Source organism: Corvus cornix, chromosome 4 (genome assembly GCF_000738735.6).
Source record: "Corvus cornix cornix isolate S_Up_H32 chromosome 4, ASM73873v5, whole genome shotgun sequence".
NCBI lineage: Eukaryota > Metazoa > Chordata > Aves > Passeriformes > Corvidae > Corvus > Corvus cornix.
In genome coordinates, this window is record NC_046334.1 from 9,385,817 (window position 1) to 9,410,842 (window position 25,026).

A 25,026-nucleotide genomic window follows, 5' to 3' on the forward strand; every position below is an offset into this window, starting at 1 on the left:
GACAGATATTTCAAAGATCTTGGGTTCAAGTCCTTGTTCCACTATGACCAGTGTAATCACAGCTAATTCAAATAGATTATCTGTGATTCACATCCCCGGTGCAAAGCCAGCTTACCCCGTGATACTTGCCATCAAAATGAGATGAAATGACAGAAAAATAACAATGTTAAAATTCAGAATAAAATTACTTTAAAATAAACTGGTCTTTTTTCAGATACTAGAAATAGATTTTAGCCAAGCATGAAAAGTTACTAAAGTATATAACATACAGGTCTTAGGAGGACTAACCTCTGAAAACATAGGACTTTTTGTCAGGCTGGTTATAGGGCAATACCATTTTATGGCAACCAAGTACATATCAATCATCTTCCATCTACTATTTAGTTCTGATATGAGACCAACCTACTTGATATATAAGAAATGGTTGAAAGAATAAATTTTAAGTGTATTCGAAAAAATAAGAACATTGCCACGTCACCAAGAACAGACAAAGATTTTTAAAAAAGAGAAAAAAAATAAAATAAAAATCAAATAAAGCCTCCAGAGTTGGACAATAACAAGGTATTACAGAAGGATGAAAAAGAAAAACTGCTTTCCATTCTATTCTTTGTGATCTCTCTGGAGATAGAGGTATCAGAAGGATTTTCAAAGAACTGCTGCTTACTTGGAAGAATGGAAGAATTTTCTTTGAAAATATTTGTAAAAGAAGTATTTTTGTATAAAGTAAAATAAATAGGAATAAAGATTAAATGGTACCAATTCCATACTGAGAAAGTCAGGTGACAGCATTGTAGCCTTCATACTTCTGAAGGCCCAGAGTTACTACACAATACTACCAGAGCTGATCTAGTGGTAGGTGTCCCTGCCAGGCAGGAGGAGTGGAACCAACAGATCCTTAAGGTTCCTTCCAACCCAAACTATTCTATGATTCTGTGAAAGCACAAATGGCTTCAAGAGAAACCAGCTATCACCAATGTGCTCTGGCTTCCTCCCAGAAAACCACAAAGAACTGTGTACTGTTTTAGAAAACCAACAAACCACCACACAAGAGTTACTGTAATGCAAGAAGAAATTTTATTAATAGCCCATATAGAAAATGGCTCTGCATTTTTTTTCTCTCCTCTAATTCTGTATCTACTACATCAGCTGACAAGATTATCTGGTTTCTGTGATTTAGTGCTCACAACAAATAAATTTACTGTGCTGTATTTTTATATTTTAGTTTCATTTCTAAATGAAAGTGAACACCATGAAATGCATTAGTCTCTGAAGTGGAAAAACATCAGCTTCTTAGATGTAGCCAAATATACTAGTGTTCATCTACTTCAAATTAATTTTACTTATATCAGTTCAGATTAGCACAGCTGGAAAGCCACCAGAAAATTTTCATTCTTGCAAACATAAAGGATATTTTTTTCATATTTTGCTATAAAGTCCTCTTTCTTCTTTTTCTGGCTGAGACAAATAGTGTCTTTATAAAGTTACATCTTTAAAATTTGGGCACAGTAGGAAAGCTAGAGAGAAGGGAGTCCTGGATGTCTTTATCTGGTGTCACTTATGTCTTGCACTTCCAGAAGTAAAAGTTCCTAACATTCAGGGTTGAAAATTTCTACCTTTAATAAGGGCTCAAACCAGACTCTACTGTGGTAAATATGGAAAGAGTACAATTAATGTTAGGCCTCATTTCAGAGAAATGTAATGCATAGGGAAAAGACTAAATAAGTACTTGGAGAGTTCCACTCCCGTGTGTACTATTCACTTAACAATTGGACTCAATGACCCTTGTGGGTCCAACTCAAAATATTCTGTGATTTAAATAAAATTATATGTGTGGATGTGGCAACAGAACGCAACTTGAAACTTGGAAACATTGTTCAAAATTTAATGTAAATGAGAAAGGTTTTGCAATATAGCAGAGGTGTGGAGATACTAAATCAAACACAGTAAAGTTATTTTTATCAGATATTTTTACTTCCGCACCATTTTTCCTAAAAAAAAAGTGAGGTTAATGACCTGGGGATTTTTACCCCCAAGGCCATACTGCAAGGAAACAAATTTAGGGAGAGTATATGCAAGTATGTGAGTTTCTGAAAGGCTTTGATATTTGTGATCTATCCTGTCTCATGACACATGTCTACTATCCCTAGGAAGAAGGAGATTCAGGGAAGAGCTCCAATTTTTTCAGTAATTGGATTCACGAGTGCAGGTTCAGATGGGTTATTGGTGTTAAGATAGGCAGCTAACATTATATGTCAAATTATAATGAATATAGAATAGGAACAATGAATAGCAACAAGAATAGGAATATGTTGAAATTTATATACTATATATTGGAATTAAAAGACTATTCAAAGTGTTGGGGAAGATGAAACAGGAAAGCCTTATAAATATGATTGCCTGACAAAAGATTTTGGGAATATGAAAACTACAGGCGACATCGAAATGAAAGCCATTTTTGAAATACCAAGTCTTAGTTACTGAACAACTGGAAAACAATGGTATGGCCGACTGAAGGTAATCCTCTCTTGATTGAACAATACCCTCTGCTTGCAGGCAGGTCCAAGGGTCAGAGCAGACCCTACTAGCTCAGCAGAAGGGGTCCAAAGAGTAGTTTTTAGAAGTTAAGATGTAACACTCTATGGTAATATAAGAACTCTTATAGGCTGTATGTAAATGCTATAGGATTTGTATCTTGTATTAGATTGGTTAGTGGAAATTAGAATATTCAGTACAGAAGATGATTTATTGTATTGTAACCAGGACTTCAGTCACTCTTACTACACTCTCTCTCACTTCTTCTTCACTCTCATTCCTCTCTCTCTCTCTCTCTCTCTCTTTACTTACCCGCTTACTCTCTTGCTCTCTTGGGCCTGCTCCAAGCTGCCAGCTGCAGCTCTAAGCAGTGCCCCTATACCCACGCCCTTTGCAATAAACCGCATGTTCCAAGATCTGACTTCAGAGATCTCTCGTCTACGCCCGGTCCAGACTGAACCCCAAAGCTCCCGCACAAAGTTGATGCTCCAGCGCTAATAATATATAGTACTTAACTCGGCATAAAATTCTTTCTTTCATGTCAAAAAATTTAACTTTACAAATTAAACTGAAGATCTGCTACTGAGTAAAATATTGCATACAACAGTAAATATGGACAGAAAAACTTATTAAGCAAAAGGTATCACTGAAAGTATCAGGAACCAGAGGAAATACAAGGAAAAATGCAGAACATGTCAGGCTATTCACCTTCCTCAAGTTGTTTGCTAAATATATGGCATTTACCAGGGCAGAGTTATAAATACCAGTAAATTAGTCTCATGATCAATTAATAAGCTGTTTGCTGCATTAAAGCACAAAATAGTTCCCTTAAAGTTTTAGAGGACTTAATAGATACTGGGAGAAAAGTCTTTTGAAGGAATGCAAGAAGAGAGCCTCTGGTAGACGCCATTCGCATTTTTGTTTCTATTATTCTTTTGAGATTGAAGAGACTCCTGTTTCTGCCAAGTCATGACTTGCTACAGATGGAAAAAAAATGTAATGTGCTGCAAAAAGTATTTCTGAACACTGCAAAATAAACATTTCATGATTGACAAGAATCCCAGAAGAAAACATTTTCATGTTAATTATTTTTGTGGCTGATTTTAGGTACTTATATGGTAAAAATTTTAACAAATATATTTTGAAGCTTTATTGCAGGATCAGTTCTAAATTACTATTTCATTCCCCATTCTGTTTCTTATTGTTTGCATTGTTTATATTGTAAGTTGAACTGAAGGCTATTTGTAGAAATAATCAGGCCTGTTTTCACCAGTAGCAGACTTGGGCTTGTCATTAGCAAAGTCTCTGCTCAAGATTAGTTTCTATGAAAACCACCACCAATATTACTGAAATTAGTAACTTCTTTTACTTTAAGCATGTGACTTTTATCCTCATTGCAAAAACAGATGAAATTTTTCAAATTCCATAAACCAGGTGTAAATTAAACTAGACTATATTGACTGTGTAATCACTGGAGATGTCATAGTGACAAATACATCATGAATGGAAGCTATGACAAAAAAATTCTACAGTAGGAACCAACTGGAAAAATTTCTGGGATTTTTCAGATACTTAGCCAAATACTTTCCAAGCCTTGTTCAAACTACAAAAAAGTCCTGTTTCAACCTCTGAAGAAAGGAATTTCAGAAGAACTTCAAAACATTTTTTTTTCTCGGCCAGAAGTTCTCTCCTAGGTTATTTAAGACCTTCCATATAAAATTAAGGGCTTTTTGATGCCTGAAAGAAATATGTAGTAGTTGTCTGCTTTCAAGATTTGTATGAGGGCAATAAGACAACAGCAAACCAGGAAAAGAGAAGAAAAAATATTCCTTGGAATTTTATGGTAACTGTGTGTGGCTCGTGTTCAGTATTGCAGTTTAAGAGAACAAAGGACTAGAAAGATTGATCAGAAAAATTTTCTATTGAAACACATATGGGCATATAAACTGAGGAACCTTAAAGCCTTAAAACGCTTGACAAATACATTTAAAATGCTAACATGAAGCCACAAAAGAAAAAGCTTTTCTTTCAATGGAAATTTGGTTCCATTCCTTCAGCAGCACATCTAAAAGACAAAAACTAAGCACATATCCTACCAAAGTGTCACTTGTTATTAAAAAAATCTGAAGTGAAAAAAAATCTGATAATGCTTACTGAAAAGAAAATACGTTCATAGAAGTATGGATCGCAGGAGTTACTTTTTGAAATGCAGAAGACGCATCAAACAATGTTCCTTTCCCCATTTCCCAAAGGGAGTTGCAGAATAAATTTTACCACTGGGTGTTTTTGCCATAGACAGGGTATAGCAAAAAGACCGTCCTCTCCCCCAAGGATACAGTTTTGATACCTGCCTGGATTAGCATCGTCCCTCCCTAAGTACTGTCTCTTCCAGATGTTTTCATTGGATCACTATTCTCTTGTTGGATTGGCTGACTCATTATCCAGGGATTCCAATTGGCTGAAAGCTATCCAATGGCTATACCCCACTTAGCCTTTTATGCTAACATGAGGTGACAGCCCTTCCCCTTTAGTGCAGAATTTTTACAAGAAATAACATAAACTATCAGAACTGGGAACATAGAACAATTAACTACAAACTTATTTTAACACCGAATTTTTTCCCCAAAGCACTGGTGAGATTTATAAAGATCATTATGAAAGCCAACTCTAAGACACGTGCTTGTCAGAGCCTGCAAGAAGTGCCGCCCCTTTTTTTCCGGTTGCCATTTTGAGCTTCATCTCACATGACTCACTTTCTCTCTCTCTGATTCTGAAGCAACTATATTGAAAGGTGTTCTTGTTCAGGCTTTACAGTGAGAGAAAGCCTTGCTCCCTTTATGATGCTGGCTGCATGGTGTCTTCTTCAGTTTGGCACGAAGCGTGCTAGCTGCAGAAAGGAGGCTCCGCTGGCTCCCGCTGGCTCCACCGGCTCCACGTGGAGAGGAGGGGGACCCACCGGTCCCAAGAAGTCTCGCCAGATGGGTTTAGCTGTGTGGCAGTCCATGGCTGGTTTTAGCTGCCTGCAGCTCTGGGATAGCTCCCCCCCCAGCAACCCAGGGCCCATACCACTGCCTTGGGAAAAGGGGAAGGGGGAAGGGGCCCTGGCCTGGCCCAGCCCGGTGGGGCCCAGAGGCTCAGAGCCCCCCCACCTTCCAGCAGGAGAGCTGGAACCACAACGAAATTCCCGCCTTTCCACGTGGTTTAAATATGTAAATTGTGAGAAGCGTCCTTAGTCTAAAAGACTGTCCATCAACTCAGGTCCAACCCACTACATTCCACCCCTGGCTTCTCGAGATTTACATATCCAAAAGTTACTTAAAACAGCAAAACCAGAGCTAAAAGGCAATGAATTACATAAGCCTCCACCCCTAGACTTCTACCACAACTACAAAGCAAATTTCTACTATCATTCTACTTAATAACTTTATACTTGCTTTGCCAAGCATTTTCCTCAATATGTTCATTTCAAAACTCTCAAAATTCCCTTTGGCTTCAATTTCTCGATGTGTTCTGATGTTGAAACTGTCCAGAAGAGGAGAAAAACCAAAGTCCCAGGAAAACAAAGTTCAACTCCCCGTCTCCCTCCAGAGAAAAGGAGCTGAAAGCTGACTGAAAAGCAAGAAAGGTGTTTCCTCCACTCTTGCTGCTGCAGCAGGATGCAGAGAAGTATGTGCCTGTGTCCTTGAACAATTGTTTTGAAAAGTTCGCTCCGTTTTTTCCTCTCCCCCCTCTCGGGCTCAGTTTAAAGGCACAGAAAGGCACAAAATTAATTTCTGGGCATAGAACAGCGATAGGGGAGACACATCATAAAGTCACCCCAGGACACAATGTCTAAGCCATGACCTATAACACTGCAGTCTCGGACAGCGCTGATGTGCCAAGAGCCCCCGTGAGGCCCAGTGCCACACGACTGACACCCCGAGCCCCACACTGCAGAGGCCTGGCTTTGGGGGGTGGGCTGTGTGGGGCAAGAGGAATTGGCCAGATGGACATAGCCGGGGAGTTGTGGCCAGTGGCTCAACGTCCAGGTGGAGGCGGGGGATGAGGGGTGTCCCTCAGGGAGGGCTCTGCCCTTGGCCCTGGGGCTCTTGAATGGCTTTGCCATTGACACAGAGAGTGGTCTCATTACTCATTACTTAAATAAGGCATTCAGAATTTATGAAAGAACGTGCACAGAAAAAAACAACTAAATGCAAAAGTACCTTTCCAATGAAAATGTAAGAAAAACATGATATTGAGCTCATTCTCATTTGATTTTCCAAACAGAAAGCATGGAATTCCAATAATTTATAGAAAAAACTCAAGAATTCGATAAAATTTTTCAAGTAGCTATTTTCCTACATTTACATATAACTGAGTACATGCATGTCTTGCACAGCTGTTGATGCAGAAGGTGAAAAAGAGCTGCAGCAGAGGGAAAAGCAATGGAAGTTTGTCACGAACCGTTCGCGGTGGCTTGTCGGTGCCAGAGCGTGAGGTGCCATGACCTTCCTAAAAGCATCTCCTTAGCGAAGCAGCTCGGCAGGACCACCACACACTCACACACGCGTACACGCGCACACACACGGATAGCTCCAGTAAATGGGTCGATGGCAAAGATTCAGGAAGGATCTCTGTACAGAGTTCCACAGGAGCAGTTTATTGCAGCCACGATCATGAAGGGTTCCAGGGACAAAGAACAATGGAGGGTCCAGGTTTATGTATGGGAGCAGATCGAGCATCAGAGACCAGTGATCTGAGGGCATGGGGGTGGTACACAGGCAGGACTAGGGAATGGGAGCCAATGGAGAAGCTCTGAGGGAGTGGCGAGGGCAAGGGCCAATGGGGGAACCTGGAGTGGAGAACCTTCTAGGCCATGGGACACATAAGGTAAGAAAGAGGCGGGGAGGCCAGCAGGGCCAACCAGGAAAGCAGAACTGGGGTATATTAACATAGCAGGGCAAAGCATCCTCGGGGAAGCTTCTTCTGTTCACCCTAACCTGGGGAGGATCTTTTGGTACTAGGGACTATCCCACCAGCAGACTCTCTTTGTCTGTTGTACCACTGGCTCACTGGCCACCACAGAAGTTCTGCCAGATGTCTTGCCACAAGATTGCTACTTCTGTTTATCCCTAAAGGATCTAAGAGTTTTGTTAAGGTATCCTGTCCTGATCTGGTATAAACACTAAGGAATAAAGACTATAAAGTTCAGTTTATGCAGACAGTGCAAAAGAGGAGAAAAAAAAATATTGCCCAGAGTTCCTAGGAAGATTATACTGCAGGACTAGGTCCATGGTCAAGGAGTAGAAATAGTATACCTAACTGAAAATACTAAAATTCCTGATGAAAGCATAGCAAATCAAATCAGCAATTTAACCATTCGTCACATCAGGACTGCATCAGATGTGATCTCTGCAGAACAGCTAAAGGCAACAAACAAAAAGACATAGCAAATACAAAGATATAAGTGTACCTAAAACCTTTCTGACAGTCTGTTGTCATGGTTTAGCATAGTTTGGGTTTTTAGTTAAAGAGGGCTCCATCAGCCACGGAAGTGATTCTTTGCAAGCAAGTGCTTACAGCTTCCTCTAGACCCAGTAGAACCAATCAACTGGCTAGTTTGAATATTGGCAACTTTTTTAAGCCACTTAAGAAGCTTGACATGCCTCTGTGATTCACATCACATTTCAGAACGGAAGCCTGGGAAAGCTCTCTCGCTTCCAGCTTTTGGACAGGTAACTGGGGGGGCCTGCGGTGCAGCCCAGCAGGGCCAGGCCGGGCCCTGCTCAGTGCAGCCCGGCTGGGTCGGCCGTGGCATGGCTTGGCTGAGATCTCAGCCTCTTCTGCTCGCTGGACACCCAGTGCAGCCCCCTCAGTGTGGGCCGGGCCGGCCAGGAGACAGCCACCCCAGAGCCATGCGGCCCTGTTCCACTTATGGCCCTGCTCCATGCAGGCGGCCCCATGGCTCGTTCAACCCCTCCCAGTGTGGCTGCTGAAATAAAATGCTACACCAAAACAAGCTCCAGCCACCACCCAGCAGAAATTACATGACCAACAGCAAAAGGCGAATTGAAGCTGCAAGGCCCAGATGAGATTAACTCTCTTAGTGCTGTAAGATTCTCCAGAACAGACGAAGCCTGCAGACATCAATCCTCTCCTGAGTCAGAGGAAGAGGAAAGGTGAGGGCACGTGAAAAACACACCATAAAGACACCAAAGTCAGTGAAGAAGGAAGAGCTGAAACCCCGAGAGGAGAAAGAGGAGATGCTTCAAGCCTGGGAGCTGAAATTGTGTTGTAAAGCTATGGTGATGGACTATGATACATCAGAGTACCCATTGTAATTTCATGAAAGCATGGGGAGTGGAGCGTTCAAACTGCAATTGTGAGCAAAAGTACTTGTGCTGAAATAAGCAAATGTTGAAGTAGCTGTGATTTGATGAGAAGCTTGAACAGAGAGAGATTAAAGTGATGAAGACCCTTACTCCCAGGGAAGAAGAAGACCTCTGTTCCTAGAGATGAAGATGCTCCCAGAGATAGGTGAAGAGAACTTTTGTTTCTGAACAGCTCAACCTTAAAATGGTACCCCAGTAGCTCAAGACTGGACCCTCAAAAGCAGTTGTGGGGAAAGCTGTAAGTCGGGGGAAGGGACTCTCACATGTGAGTAGAGAACCAACCTGGGTGGCTGTCTTGCTGTGACACTGAAGCCATGAGAGAGCTGTTTCTTGTGGAGATGTCTCCATAGCGTGAGCAAGAGAGACTCCTCTCCCTAAGTGAACTGAAAAAAGAGATTATTATAGAGGTGGTAAACTGACTGAAAATCTCAAGGGTTTCTTTTTACATTGTCAGTGGAGAAGGGAGAAAAGTGGCGCGAAGTGTTCTGAAGGTTTAGTCTGACTTTTTTCTTTCTTTTAGGTCTGTTAATAAACTTCTTCATATTCTTTTAAGTTTTGTGCCTGCTTTACTTTCTCCTAATTCTTATCTCATAGAAGGAAAATAAGTAAGTAATGGATATTTTGAACCAAACCACTACACCTGTATTGCTGACCATTTTAGCAGGCTTAAATAAAGCCAACACATTTTCTTATCAAATCTCAGCAACACATTTTGTCAAGATAAATGCCAGGTTAGGCTTTTCTTTATCCATAACTTCATCAAAGAATTGGCACAATTTGGATAAGTCTTCATTAATATATTTCTTTGTAACTTAGGTAATTTTTCATTCCCACTATACATCTCTCATTTTGTGAGGATAAATTCATACTGCAGTTGCATTATTTGATGTTACATAAACAGTACATATCTTTAATAACTTTATTCTTCATCATGCATCATACCAATTTTGGCACTACCCTAATTTCTTTATATGCAGATTAAAACAGTATTCTCAGTATGGAAACACACATTAATGCAATCTGTCAGACGCTATTACATCTCTGTGCAAGTCTTACAAAAGTTTCATTTTTTCTCATAATACAAAATGCTTGACCATATTTTCTTTCAATAAAGTGAATATAGTCAATAAAACTCAGTCCAAGAAAGCTACAGTTTCACTTGCTGGGTGCTCTGCCTGGTTTTGCTTCTTTGATAAACAAAATAAAATAGGCCTTTCTTAAAGTATTTCCTGCAAATCCTAACTCAAACTCTACCTTATCTAGTCCCTTCTGGTGGCATGTAATGTGTACACATATAAATACACATATGTGTACATAGTTTTACAAACACATTTCAGAAGTCTCTTGGATAAATGAGACACAGAATTAATATTATGAGAATCATAATTGAATAAATTTATAGACATAAATCTATCATTTAATGGACTACTTATTTTAATTCTGAATGATTGTACTGGAATTTGATTTGCTTGATATAATTATGAAAAACACAAAAGAATTATTTATACTTCTATTAATATGAAAGGCAATTAAATATTCAAGCAAATAAGTGGCTTTAAGAATCTGAACATCTATTTTTTGCGATTAAGGTTGCCATTAAGACCTGGGAAAGTCAGATCTTCAGAGCAAGATGGCTTCAGGACATGTAATTGTTTACTGAAGTATATTGTTCAAGGTATGGCAACATCTGAACAGACTAGACAATAACAGAACATATCTCCTGAAAAGCTTAGAAGGCTTTTTCCTTAAAGTCCTCAAAAGTAAAGGTTACAAGCCTAGCAAATTTCACCCTGAATGAACAGATATAAATGCAACAGATTTGACAAAAAGGATGTTAACATTTACAGAAAGTCAGGATAGTGGACTTTTTTATTTTTTATTCACTTGCTCAATTCTGCAAAGGGACAACTCACTTTACATTGCTCTATGAGAAATATAGAAATAAAAATTAATTTAGACAGACTGTATGCTTCTTGTAGTCCATAGTCATACCTCACAATGTTACCACTGGTGGTAATTAATGTAACTATTTTATCATAGTGATTTAATAGTTTAAATACCACGCATTTTCTTATTTTAATTGCACTCAACTAGCTTACCAGGAACATTATACTGGAATTATTTATTCTTCATTTATTCCAGACAGTGTAAGCTCTGAACTGGACTGAGGAATTAAACTGTAGTTCTGCGTCAAATCCTACATTATTTTTCAAACATTTTCAGAATGATTATGTGCATGTACATGCATGTGGGCATACATATTATTTAATAGAAGCTGGTTTTATATAATGAGACACCAAAGAATTTTCATAATACATCACGATGGACACCAAAATGAACTCTTGCCAGCATTAGAAAGTGCATTGACACAGGCAAAAAATTACACACTTTTTCCCAGACATATACATAGTGATTTCATTGGAATCATCACCTAACTAGCTTTAGTTTGCACTAAACAAAAAAAAAGTCTTGATATATAATCCCTATTAACTCTTATTTACACTCCTTTAGTTGCCAGATTCAACAAGTACACTTGGAAAAAGTTTAGACCAAGACTGTTGTATTAGGGTAGACACAGCCTCAGGCACTGCTACTCATTATGTTGATCTAAGTCACAGTGTGCCTTAATAATGGGTTGGAAAATCCATCCCGTTTGAAGTGCACAACCTGAGGTTATATTTAACGGGATTCATTCTAATGTACTCTGCCTCCAGTTGGTATCGGTTTTCTTAGGCGTTGGAGATTTACACTAGGGTAAAAATAGCACTGAAAAGGAATGAGAAGAGAGTAAAATGACCTGGTCCATAAGAAGGAAAGGCCTGTTATTGCTTTTAAAAATATCAGGTGCTTAGGAGAGCCAGTTTAATGTCATAGCAAAATAGGATGTGTTGCATATATCAGTACTTTCCAGAGTTCAGCTTTGGACCTGATAGGAGATACAACCTAGAATGATTAAGCAGGATTCTTTCAGGCAGTTTTCTTACTCATCTTGAACTATATTAGTTTTCTACAAATGCACAAAATACTGCTACACACATGATATAGGAAGACAAAACAGTGTTCTCCCTAAAGATGCATTGGTTTCCAGTAAATCACTGAATATAACCACCATACTTTTTTTTTAATTGTATTGATTTTCTCCTTCTATTCACAATCCTAACACGTTTCCTTTTCTGCCTACTCTTTAACATCCCATCTTCTTTAAATGTCTTTGAGGTACATCATTTCTCAAGTCGGTTTAAAAGGAATGCTTTCTTTTAGACTCACCATGAATTTTTAGAAATATTTTCATGACCTATGACCACTGTCTCCTATAATATGTATTCTGAGAAGAGTTAAACTTGAAGCATGCTTCCATTAAAATCCACAAACATTGTTAATTTTAAGGAGGGTGGCAAAAAATATTTGCAAAATTCTAAAGCAAGTCACCTCAACGAAACAATCTTTTATCATTGAGAAGTATTATAATCAAGTTTGTTGAGACTATCTGAACACCAGTCTCACCCTCTGCCATCCCCCACTCTTGATACTACTTTCTCCTCCTTTTTTTCCCCCCATTATTCTTGCATTCCATTTTCCTAAGTCTTTCACAGTGTAATTGTGGAGTTCTGAACCTGTGCAAAGTCAATGCCGAATGATATTTTCTTTTATTTTTCCAAGTATGAAACAGTGTTTATTCAAATAAAGAGCAAAAGTCATAAAAGAGTGGTTTCAGTAAAATAGAATACATTCAAAGTTGAATATTATTGTCTCTATATTGGAGAGACATGGATTTGATGGATGGACCATGCAGTGGATAAAAAGGTGGCTGAGATCCCAGCTGGAGTGCTGCCTACAGTTCTGCCGTCCCCAACATAAGGACATGGAACTGTTGGAGCAAGTCCAGAGGAGGCCACGAAGTTGATAAGGGGGCTGGAGTGCCAGTTGATAAGAGGACAGGCTGAAAAGTAGGGGCTGTTCAGCCTGGAGAAGGTGGCATGGAGACCACATAACACACTTCCATTGTCTGGGAAACCAGAGAGGGACTCTTGATCAGGAACTGCAGTGACTGGACAAGGAGTAATCGATACAAATTGACAGAGGGGAAATTTGGGCTGGATATTAGAAAAAAAGTCTTTATTGTGAGGGTGGTGAGACCCTGGAAAAGGTTGCCCAGGGAGTTTGTGGATGTCCCATTCCCTGCAGTGTTCAAAGCCAGGATGGATATGGTCTCGAGCAACGTGGTGGAGAGGGAAGTGGCAGGGGGATGGGGACTGATGATCTTTAAGATTCCTTCCAACCATTAATTTTCTACAATCCTATGATTATTTAAATTGCTTTAAGATAAGAATCTACTCTGTACTTCTAATTCTCTGGCATTACTGTGGGGAATTTTACCAAAAAATTTTTTAAATTGTGGTTCAGGCTGATTTGCCTTGAAATTTAACATAAGAAAAAAAGGAACCAAGAAGTGCACACAAATTACCTGTTTTAGGAATAAGGTCTTCCATTAATACAGATGGCAAAGATTTCCATCTGTGTTAAGAGAGATTACACAAACTCTGTTCAAGAAAATCAGCCTTAGAATCCTCAATAAATTTTCCTTAGCAGAATACAATCCTTACCATAACAGTTTTTCTTCCAACAAACTAGATAATTATTTTAATTCTGATACAGAAGGAAAAAAACCTCCTGTACTGCTACTGGAGTTCCTATTTGTTGTGCTACAGCACTTTCAAAAATAATAAAACAAGGAAATTCAATCTGCATAAATAAAATATCAATATTGTTGTAATTTTATAATTTTATTTAAACCAATATTAATAAAAAACTACAGTACAGGCACCTTCCCAGAACATCCATCATAGACTGGACTACAAGAATACTTTAAAGTAAAACAAAACAAATAACAATAAACTCCTCCTAAGCTGTTGTTAGCAAGGGTATTATCATAAACAGAAACCATCTACATGAGAAGAATATTGTATAGAGTTGTCACTTCCTATGAATTAAAACATGACTGTTGCCATTTCTGCACATATCCCTTTCCTTTCTTTCATTTGTATTTGTTTTAAAGGTGAATGGGACATGAGAATGAAAAAAGGCACCAGAGTTGAAAAAGGAAAACTGAAAGTAGACAGAAGAATTTTTTCTAAGCTTGATGTAATGAGGAAGAGTAGCATACACGAAGAGACAAAAAAAGTTCTCATTGTTTCCCTACATTACTGTGATAAAGTACAGTGCATGACTCTCTTCTGCCTTTTACTCCTCCCTTGGGAAGTGGAGACTTACTCTCTTCTGTACTCAGGGCAGAGCAGGAAGTTTTTGGCTGGTTTTGAGACATTTTAAAAAATAGCAGTAAAAATATTCCACGGCTTTCAACAAAATCCATAGAAACTTAAACCAACAGATTACAACCAACCCTTAGACTGTAACTGAAGCACTACATTGCTATTTGTCTTTAATTAAGGCAGTACACAGATTTTTTTCCTTTCATTGGAAGGGATCTGAGACCTTTTAAATTAGTTACCTCCATTGTGTTAATAAACTGTGCCTAAAAGGTGTGAAATGCCACCCATTGATTCAGCTCCAATACAGCAGTAGAGGCTACAGTACCCTACTATTGCATAACTTTGCAATATGAAAAGTAAATATACATAGTTCTAGAGCGAGCAAACTCTACACCTTATCTCTGTTTTATCTTGTCATATTGAAATGAATACATAAGTGTTTGCATATTAGAAAACAAATGTAGTCTCATGGAATGGGATTACCAAAACCAGAGAAAGAGGAAAAGCTATGTTTGATAGGCTTTTGTAGACAGCCTTTGATGTCCAATACAAAGCCACTTGGAGGTCCAGATAAGCATAGTCAGAAGAATTACAGAGTCTAAAAATGGGTAAATTCTTATTTTGTTGAAAAGTGTGATATAAGCTAAAATGTAAGCAATGTGTTATTTTGTGGTTTGGTTTGTGGCAGGTTTTTTTCCCATCAGCATACTATCTGTCAGTTAAGCCAAAAAAAATTAGTTTTCCAGGATTGGGCCATTTTATGAAAATCTTTGAGTTTATGGAATCTATGAGGGAGCACATACTTGAAGCAGCTTGTTAACAGTAAACTGCCAGAAACCTGGAACTGAAAGATGTGCCCTGAAAGCAATAAAAAGCAGGAGGGGCACAGCATTCCTCTTCCCAGCTACCCCACATAAACATCTTTCAGTTTCCTGGCATTTCCTTCAAATGAAAAACTGATGGAGCTACATGCATTTAGTTACCTCCAATTTTTTTTTTTTTGCAATATACCTGCAAGAGTTTCAGTAGAGATAGTTTTTTTATTCTTTCATAGTGTTCTTTATTGAACATCTTCCTTTAGAATAGCCCAGGCCCTACATACTAGATTGACAGTATTATTTTGCACATATCCTCCTATTCTGACACTTACTCTGTCTTCAATAATGTATCACCATTTCTGAAACAAATCTACATTCTTCAAGCCACATGTTGTCAACTTCCATTTCACAGCTTTGTTCTCACATTCTTTTCCTATTTCAACACTACAGACTGAATAGTTTTCATCCCCTTTCCCATTTCCTCCCTTTTCTTCCGTGTTTGCTCAGAGTTGCCAGCACCCTGCTCAGCACAGTATCAGTTTTGGTACCTGCAATAAGAGTCTATTTCACTTTTTGATGTCTATGGGACATTTCACAGATTAACCTTATTACTGAATCCTAGAATATTTTCAGTGTTCTCCCACTAAGGATAATGCTTGAAAAAGGTTTCTGTTCCTCTGCTTACATAAATATCTGAGTTGGGACACTGAAATACAGTGAACAGACTTTTATTAATGCAGTAATTTCAACCAACTGCAGCAACTGCATTTAACTTTATTATACAGAAGTGACCATTCTGACACAGCCATAGAAAGCAAGGAATTACTCTAGATATCTTTGGACATAGTATAAGAAAGAAACTTTGGAGCATGTCATAAAAATGATCATTCACATGCAGAACTTTATGTGAGTACTCAAACATAAAAGAAATACAATCACATATCCATATGTTCATGAAAGACTGAAGGAATAGGATATGAAACAGGTAATAAACTACCAATATTTTTTGCTATGGCCTTTGTTTCTCATATTTCAGGGCACATTTAACAGGGCCTGGAAGATTTGGGATAAAGAACATTAGCCATGTTACTAACAGCACTATCGCAGCCTACAAAACGTAACTGAGGAATTCCTATATAATTTTCCAGGTTTTCTAAAGCAGATCAAACAAGTCTCTATAGCACTGTAGAAGCAAAATTTGTCCCATCATAGAGGCTTTTCATGACTCCAAGTGCAATAATGAGCAGAAGAACACCACTTAGGAATTAATTTACCAAGTCATGAAAGGTTTTTCATGAAACAAAAAAATCAATGAAACTTCACTCTGCAAGTTTCACAGAATTCCTACACCACCAAGAATGCACTTAAATCGATGCATTCCTTAGAAAGGATGCTGATATGTATTACTTTTTTTGATATTCTGGAAAGAGTATTTCAACAAAACCTGCCCAGTTTCTTTTTGAGTTTGTCAGAATTCCCAACAGAAAAAGTATTTTATACATTTTTGTACTATTGGATTGCTCTGAAATTTCCTCTGCATCCCAAACAAAGGATGTGAAGATTTTAGGGACAGGAAAACAGGAACAGAGGAAAAAATTTGCTTTTTTTTGCAAGTGTTCTTTCTATAAAATATATATTACATAAAAGTAAGTTTATTTGATTCTTGCATTTATTTCAATTTACAATAGAGAGTAAGAATTTGCATATATGTATAAATAAAAAATAAATCCAAATACATCATGATGATATATTTCTCTTGATGGTTAGTATAAGAGGAAGCTATTAAAAGTCTTTAGAAATAAAACCCAAGTTTTTACTACACTCTTCTTTTATTCCTTTTACTAAAAGGGCCTGATTTCCTATTCATGTCTATGGAATTAGAGAAGTAAAGCTTTTCTAAAATTGAAAAGACATAGTCAGATCTGTAATTGCATTATTCTTTTCCATTTGTTCTTTGAGTTAGCCACCTTCAAATATGCATGTCATAGTCAGTCTAATCATATATGTGTCGGTTTCTCAAAATTTAAATTCTAATAGAATTACATTTTTATTACATTTTATTTAATTTTTTTAATCAAAACTTGAATTTAATTTCCAAGAAGGCCAGAGAGGCAATAGAGGCAATTGCTTTTCAGCCAGTCCATTGTGTTTCACTTGTCCCCAAACAAGTCACTAAAATTTTTTCCATTACAATAATATGTCCTTTACTATAGTGAAAAACATGGAGCATTGTTAAGAACTGTTAAAGACATTGCATAATCAGTGAAAAAAAGTTACAAATACTGCAATACAAGAGAATTATCTTTGTGGAAGGGAAGGGCAAAGAAAAGAGTTCTTGAGGATATTAATTTTTTTTATATATAGCTTTTTGCAGGATTGTGAATGGATGATGACTGATGTGGTTGTTTCTGGTTCTTTGCAACATATGAATACTGTACTTGCTGAGTGATAAAATCTTCAGGGACATGAATAGGGTCTTTGTTAGTGTCTATGCCATGGATGGCACCGTAATGTTCTTTTTTATAACTACACTATTTCTATACCAGCAACACAACAAACATTTGTTAAGGCAGAGACGCATCTGAACAGAAAAAATAGACAGTAAAATAATACCATTGTAACTTTTATTGCAATGTGGACAAAAATATGGGACAGAAAGACTATTTGACACAACAATAATATTTTACACACAGGTATCATACAAGATAGTAATCTTTATGTTAACAAACTGAGGAGAAAAAAAAGTCCTTAAATAAGTCCTTTATCATCTTCTTAAGTACTACATGAACCATAAGTTCTTGCAAACAAATCTTTCATCCTAAAGAATTACTGTCACAACACATTTTCATAAAAATTAAAATTTATATAAATAATTACAGAAGACCAACCTCTACACAGTCAGATGGCCCTACAGGATAAGTAATCTTCAAAAATATTTTCTAGCATTCTATTTCACGTATTGTAAAATGTATTGAACGCCTTTCAGACATATAAACATGCCTAGACTGTCAATAATTCAATAATTATTTCTATAAATATTCTTACTATGAAAAAGCAAGACAATTATTATTTGCAACTTTTAATCAACTAATAAATTGATCTATTATAGTTTTGCATCCTATCCATATTTAATCTCTCAACCTTTCCCACACCATTCACCCATCTTTCAGCATTTCCCTCAGTATCACTAGGCTGATTACTCCAAAATGACATGATATTAACAATACTTACAGCTATTAAAAGCATGAACATAGTTTTGTAATAAGTTAAAAAAATCAGAATTTGAATTTTTGTGGTGAAGCAATGGAGTGCCAGTTACATACTAACAGGTTGGAGAAATCATGATGAGGCATTGGGAATTTTAAAAATATATAAATATTTTAAAAGGCATTCCCATATCATCTATTTCTATTGGTATCCATCTCAGTCATAAATACCTGGACTTGTTCATTGACTCATATTATTCAGTCCATATTTTCATCCAAAATCCATTTCATTCTTTTTGTCACACAGGAGAGGCCTGAAGACATGATAAATAATAGTAAATTTGGGCACATAAGTGCTTTACAAGAAAAATCTGGGAGTTTGCTATGTACCAGGTTTACTTTTTTACCATGTTTCTGTACTGTTCTCTTTTTTAAAAAAAATGGAATAACATATTATCCTTCATTTTAGATTCTTAAAATACTGTGGTATTAAAGAAAGAGTCTTTTCATCATTTCTTTCCAAAAATATTTTTTAAATCTTTTTATTTGGGCAACTGTAGTCTGCTAAGGCAGTAAGTACTTAGAGTTATATTCAAGACCTATAGAGGATGAAAGAAGTGTGATTAAGGAAAATGAAGAAAAAATTACAAAGGAAAATGGGGTTCCTATTAGTATTCAGTTTGTACCAAAATTTGTCAGCAGATAATTTTTAATTACTATTTTTTACACAAAACACCATGAATCGATACTCAATAAAGAGACTTTCTGCCTTTGAGAGTACTCAAATTAAAATCATAGAGAAGCATATCATTATGCAAGGAAAATTTAGTGATGAAAAGACAATCAATGACAAAAGGGTCCTTTTTCAGTGTGCTTACCTGCCCACACACAATTCCCCACTAGGCAAGAAACTCCATACTGGGAACAATGATCAAAAAATTAAATTTGCAGAGGATTAACTACATACAAACACTAAAAAACAGGGAGAGGAAACAGCAAGGTTAATTTATTGCATCTGATTGGACAAGGAGCTTATGAAAAATAAAGATAATCTTAAGGGCAATGTTCATCTAAAGAAAACTCTCTAAACACTCTGTAACAAAGATGAACATGGTTCCCTCCACATTTTCAAAAGGAATGAAAAGAAAGAAAATAGTTGACTGTCTCCTTAGGCAGTGTTTTGACTTCAGCAGCTGATCTAGACCTTCATTAGTTCTTTCCCCTATAGTCATTCTAATAATTCCTTCTTTAAAAAAAAAAAAAAAAATTGGCTTATTTTACACTTAACTTCTACTTATTGCACTGGTCATTTCCATAATCATAAACCAGCCCGATCACTGGCTGTCTTTTGTGACATAGCAATAATGTGAAAGAGTCTAAAGGCTGCCTTGGGCAACAATCTGGGGATATTAGCATACATCAGGTACCCTGGGCTCACCATTTTAGAAATATGCACCAATATCAGGTGAAGAAAAGCAATAGGCAGTTATGAGATAACTTCTCCCCAGGGAATGTTTTATTCCAGCTTTCAATAGATGCCGGTTTGTGCCCTGGAAGAAAATAATTACATTACTTCTAAAATTCCATATATATAGTTTTCTTTATAATTTTGGTTTCTTATTATAACTCTAAGCTCTTGTTATTCAAATAAATAGATGGATCTGTTGTGAAAAAGCTACAGTGCCAGTAATAGCAAGCTAGTTGAAGGGCTGCTAGAGTTATACTACAATGCCTGTACTATAGTAACACTATGTTGTGATGATTGCACCTGAGTTTCTCCAGCTTTCTTTTGGAACTCACTACTTTTCCTAAGATGCTAAAAGATTACAAGGCTGTCCTACCATCGTCATTTAAATGCTGAAAATTCAAAGGCATTCAATGTTAAAGTACAACATTAAAATCTGTAATGAAATATTGGCACAGCAGTTACCATAGGTGGTATTATGACATCTGAAGGAAGTGTCTTTCTAATAGATTATTAGATGAATCCCTGAAGTAGGTAAGATAGGGAAATAAATAAGTACCGTTAATATAGCATTAAGGGTCAGGGAAGGTAAAAATCATTCGTGTATCATTTAATTGGTTTCATAAATTGTCATACAAAAAGTTAATCCTTGAGCTTTCTGAGACTGTCGAGATCTGGAAATTAAGACTACAACCCACAAAAGTTACACAGTTTTATCTTCAGTTAGTACCACTGGGAAAGGAATAACATCATTAAGGATGGCTTAGAAGTTGGAACACTATTCAAGCAACCCAGACTTTATTTTTTCTTTTGCAACTCCTATTATATTTTACTTCATTACCTTACTGTAGATTTTCTTCTTCTGACCACTGAAATGTCTGTATATTTTAACTGTGAGGATGTGGGGAATATAAGGTTATACATATATCAGGGGCACAAGAACATCTCATTTATGAGTATAGAAACCAGAGGCAAGACACGAGATATGTAATAAATCACAGATAGATAGACAAATCCCAAAAATATGAGACAGATAAAAACTAACACTGTTGGGTCCATACTGGAGCTGGACAGCACTGGCTCCATCAGACTTAATGGAAGTTTCTGGCAGCTTCTCACAGAAGCCCCCTGTAGCCCCCCTCTGCTATCTAAAACTTACCATGCAAATCCAACACAGAAAACATGGGTCTCCCAGAATAATATTAAAAGAAAACAGCATTTATTGATTTATTTTTAACTACTGAGGCCAGAACTGCCAACATTCTTTTTGTCTCTGTGTATATCACTTGTTTTTTTCCTTGTCCTCCATAGAAGTATTTTAAAAAAAAAAAAAAGAATGACAACAGCAAGCACAGTCAACTCAGAACCACTTAACATTTCCTGACACTACCGTGCAAAACAATTATTCTCTGGACTGTAAAGTATGCACAGCCCTTGACGGTTCTGCAAGGTTTTTTTACACAGGTATAATTACTTCAGGGGGATTGAGTACATGGAACTAATTGATGTTTAACATTTAAGAAATGTAACACAATTTTATGCCACTTTAAAAGTGTCAAAAGTGATTCATAATATTTGAAGAAATTTCACTGTTGGCAGAATCAATATCTACACACGGGAAATTATCCCAAATAAGAGTGTCACATTTGATATAAAACTCACATTTAATATAAAAGGTAACCATATTTCCTGCTTCTGTATGTGCTACCACTAATGTTAAGACCATTTTCTTTAATCCACAAAATCAGATGCAAATCACATTTCAACAGTTTAGTATAGAATGATAAAATCATAGAATGTTTTGGGTTAGAAGGGACCTTAAAAATCCTTAAAGGGTTCCAACCCCCCTGCCATAGACCAGATTGCTTAAAGTTTCATCCAACCTGGCCTTGAACACTTCCAGGGATGAGGCATCCACAGCTGTTCTGGGCAACCTGTCCCAGTGTCTCACCACCCTCACAGAAAAGAATTTCTTCCTAATACCTGATCTAAACATACTCACTTTCAGTTTAAAGCTATTCCTTTTTCTCCTGTCACTATACGCTCTCCCTTCTGCAACTTGTACAAGTTGCAGAAAAAGCCTAGATTTTTTTTAACAGAGTTAAACTTCTGAATTTTCTCCATGTCCAAAGTCAATCTTACAGGGTGACCATTTGTGAGCATTTGTAATGGGAGTGTTTCCACTGATTTCTAGGAGGCTAAATTCACATTAAGAGTATAAGCTTCTCAAGTTTTTTAATAGTCAGCTGTTTTAAGCAGCCTTGCAAAGTAAAGAAGCAAGAGATTTTTGTGGATTCTAGAGGAAATAATCATAGACTCATTGTTAAACACAGCATCATTGTTATTGCCATGCTTAGAATTGTCTTGTGAGACTGATTTCAGGCAGCTCAGCAGCTTTCAAAATCAAATTTGATGGGACATAGTGAATAACAGAAAAAGGATATATATTGGATCATTTAATCTGCTTTTACTCTAGGCCAAATTGTTTTTATACAAATGAAGATCTTTGATTTATTGTTTTCAAACATAAGAAATCTATATTTACATCAGTGTAGCATTATAACGCTCTATCATGTAATTAATAACCATATGGTAATATTGTATAGATGTATGTACTAGAAATAGTATGTCACAGATGAATTTATTTTTACTTTTTTTTTTAATTCTTCATTCATTCTCAGTAGTGATATTTCTTTTCTTGCAGACCTCAATGGTTTTAAGTTTTGACTACACTGAAATGGCATGCAAGCAAAGCACAACATTATTTTCAGTGCTTGAACTGCTGTATAAAACATGCACAGACATTCATATTTCTGTGACTGGGAAAATGTAAAAGTTGTGAGATACTCAACAACTCAACCTACTCTTCAGACATGCACCTTTTCGAAAATGTAGGTTGTAACTAAATTTATATAAAATGATAGTTCTTAATAAAAGCATACTACCCCTTCAAACCTGAAAATTTTTTTCCTTAACCCTCACCATTCCAACAGAGAGCAAGAAATCTAAAAGATTAACCAGCATTGTCCTTTCCAGCCTTTTCTTTTTCTGCCTTTCATTCAGTGATAGTTCTATAGGCATATACCAGGCTCAATACCAGTTTTGAAAATTAATGTATTAACTTCTATGGTTTCTCCAATGGGCAAAGAATACTGAAGTGGTTTTGGAAGTACTCTGGCCACTGCAGACTCCTGGGAATAGGGTTGACAAGTATTATTGCAGCTATCTCTTCTTGATGTGAGCTGATTCTGCACAACAAATTTCAGAAGAAGGTTTTTTAGTAGATTGAGGGGGGGATGATTTTGTTTTATTTTTTTCTTAGGTTTGCCATACTTTTTTCAGTTTTTACATAAAATTAAAAGAAATACCACCCATCTTACCTAATAGAAATTAATTTCAAAGGTCCATATGTTGGCAAGCAGTAGTGTCATCTTAAAAATAGTGCCGTCACAACTGTTATTCAAGCTTAGCAGAATTCTGGGTTAGCATATTCCAGCTAGTTGAGCTTTAATGTGGCACAACAGACAGCTTATCTTCAAGTCCAAGCAGCAGTCTCTTAATATCAGGTTTTATGGCCTTTCAGAAAAGTCACTAAGGGAGGTTTTCTTATCAGTCAGAAACATTATTTATTTCTGACTGAACAAAGGAGTTCATTCTTTGAGAGCCTAATTCTGAAAGTTTTAGATAAAACAATTTTTCTATCTTGCAACATGTTTTGGGATAGTAAAAAATACATCCTCCTCTGTATCTATCATTGAATGTGGAATGGTAAGAGGAAAGTTGACATCAAAGTAGTGTTACATAGCAAAATAATGCAGGCTTACAGCCTTGTGTGAAAAAGTCATTAGATGTTTGATCTAGAAATTCTTCTAAAGAATAAAGGCAAAGGCATTGTGGGAAGAGATGGAATAAAGTTGAGTTACAAGCTGTGGGACGTGCCTGCAGAGGCACATGGCAGCACAAAGGAGCACATGGCGGCACAGAGAGGCTTGTCTCCACTAGACCCTGGGGGGAGGAGGTGTCACACGGCAGAGTCCTACAGAGAGGAGCCTGCTGGAGCTGACAGACAGGTGAACAGCGAGTGATCACCCCATAGAAGGGAGTGTGTTGCTGATGTGGCAACACAGGATAGGTCACATAGTGAGAATTGCCATACAAGGAAATACTGTACCTTAGAAAAGGGTATAAAACCAGCTCGTTTCTTTGAACAATCGACTAAGATTCCCTGCCAGTCTGGGTCCCTGCTTCAATTACCAACAGACATTTACATAGAGAAGAGATAGTAAGACAAGAGGAGAAATTCAAAAAAGAAGTAAAAACACTACCAAAAAGCTACACATGGAAATTTTTATGTCCCAAGGTAAAAAGGCCTTCAATATTTGGCATAAAAATGCTATACTGGCATTTAAATTGACATAAAGTTAGAATTTCTACATTTTAAGAACATAATTTATTTTCATGACAAATAAAGGAGCCATGGTGTTACAATTTCCCTTTCTAAGAAGAAAATTACTTCACATTATGAAGCTGCTTTTTAAAGTGCAGGTAACAGCTTTAAACACTTCACTGTACAAAACAAAATGGAAAGAAATCCATAATGTGTTTTAAACCAGTTTAAAACAGGAAGTCTCCCAATAAAGGCAGTGAACTTGCTTTCTTCCCTTATGCATGCATACAGGCTCGAGTTTTTGAGGGCTGAGTGGGGAGCTGTATGATCTGCTTTTAAGAACAATTTTTTTTACTACAGATTAAAAAGCCCGAAAGCCTCATCACTGCTACCAAGGATAAAACCCATTTTTCATGTAAAATCTTGAACTGATACTTCTCAAATCCATCTATGATTGCTAACATCAAGAGCAAGTATTGATATTTTAAATACTTTTAAATGTTTATTATCTGGGCTTTGCAGAACCATACTTCTATCAATGACAGCAAGAAAACAGTTCTGAAACATCACTAACTAAGCAGCAAACTTCCTTGACAAGTAATGTACCTTTAAGTATCATTAAAACAATGAATTTCAAGGCAGCCTGATATAATTTCTCCTTTCCCAGTAGGTTTCCAATATGTCACACAAAGCACTAGAAAAAAGCTAAATCTAAAAATAGCACTGCTTAACCTGTCATTTTAATGCCAAATTTGTAACTGGTTAACTAAAGGAATTGCAGCAATGTTTATTGACTCAATGAAACAGTTTATATGTTTTTAAATAGTCTGAACCAGCAAGTGTAATTTATCTTATTTGTCTTGAGTGCCTAATTATATTGCCAGATAACATAAAGGGGGAAAGTGTTGCAGCTTCAGAGGTTCAGGTGAGTTTAAAAAAAAAATTAAAAATCACAAAAGCTACAAACAGCTATATTA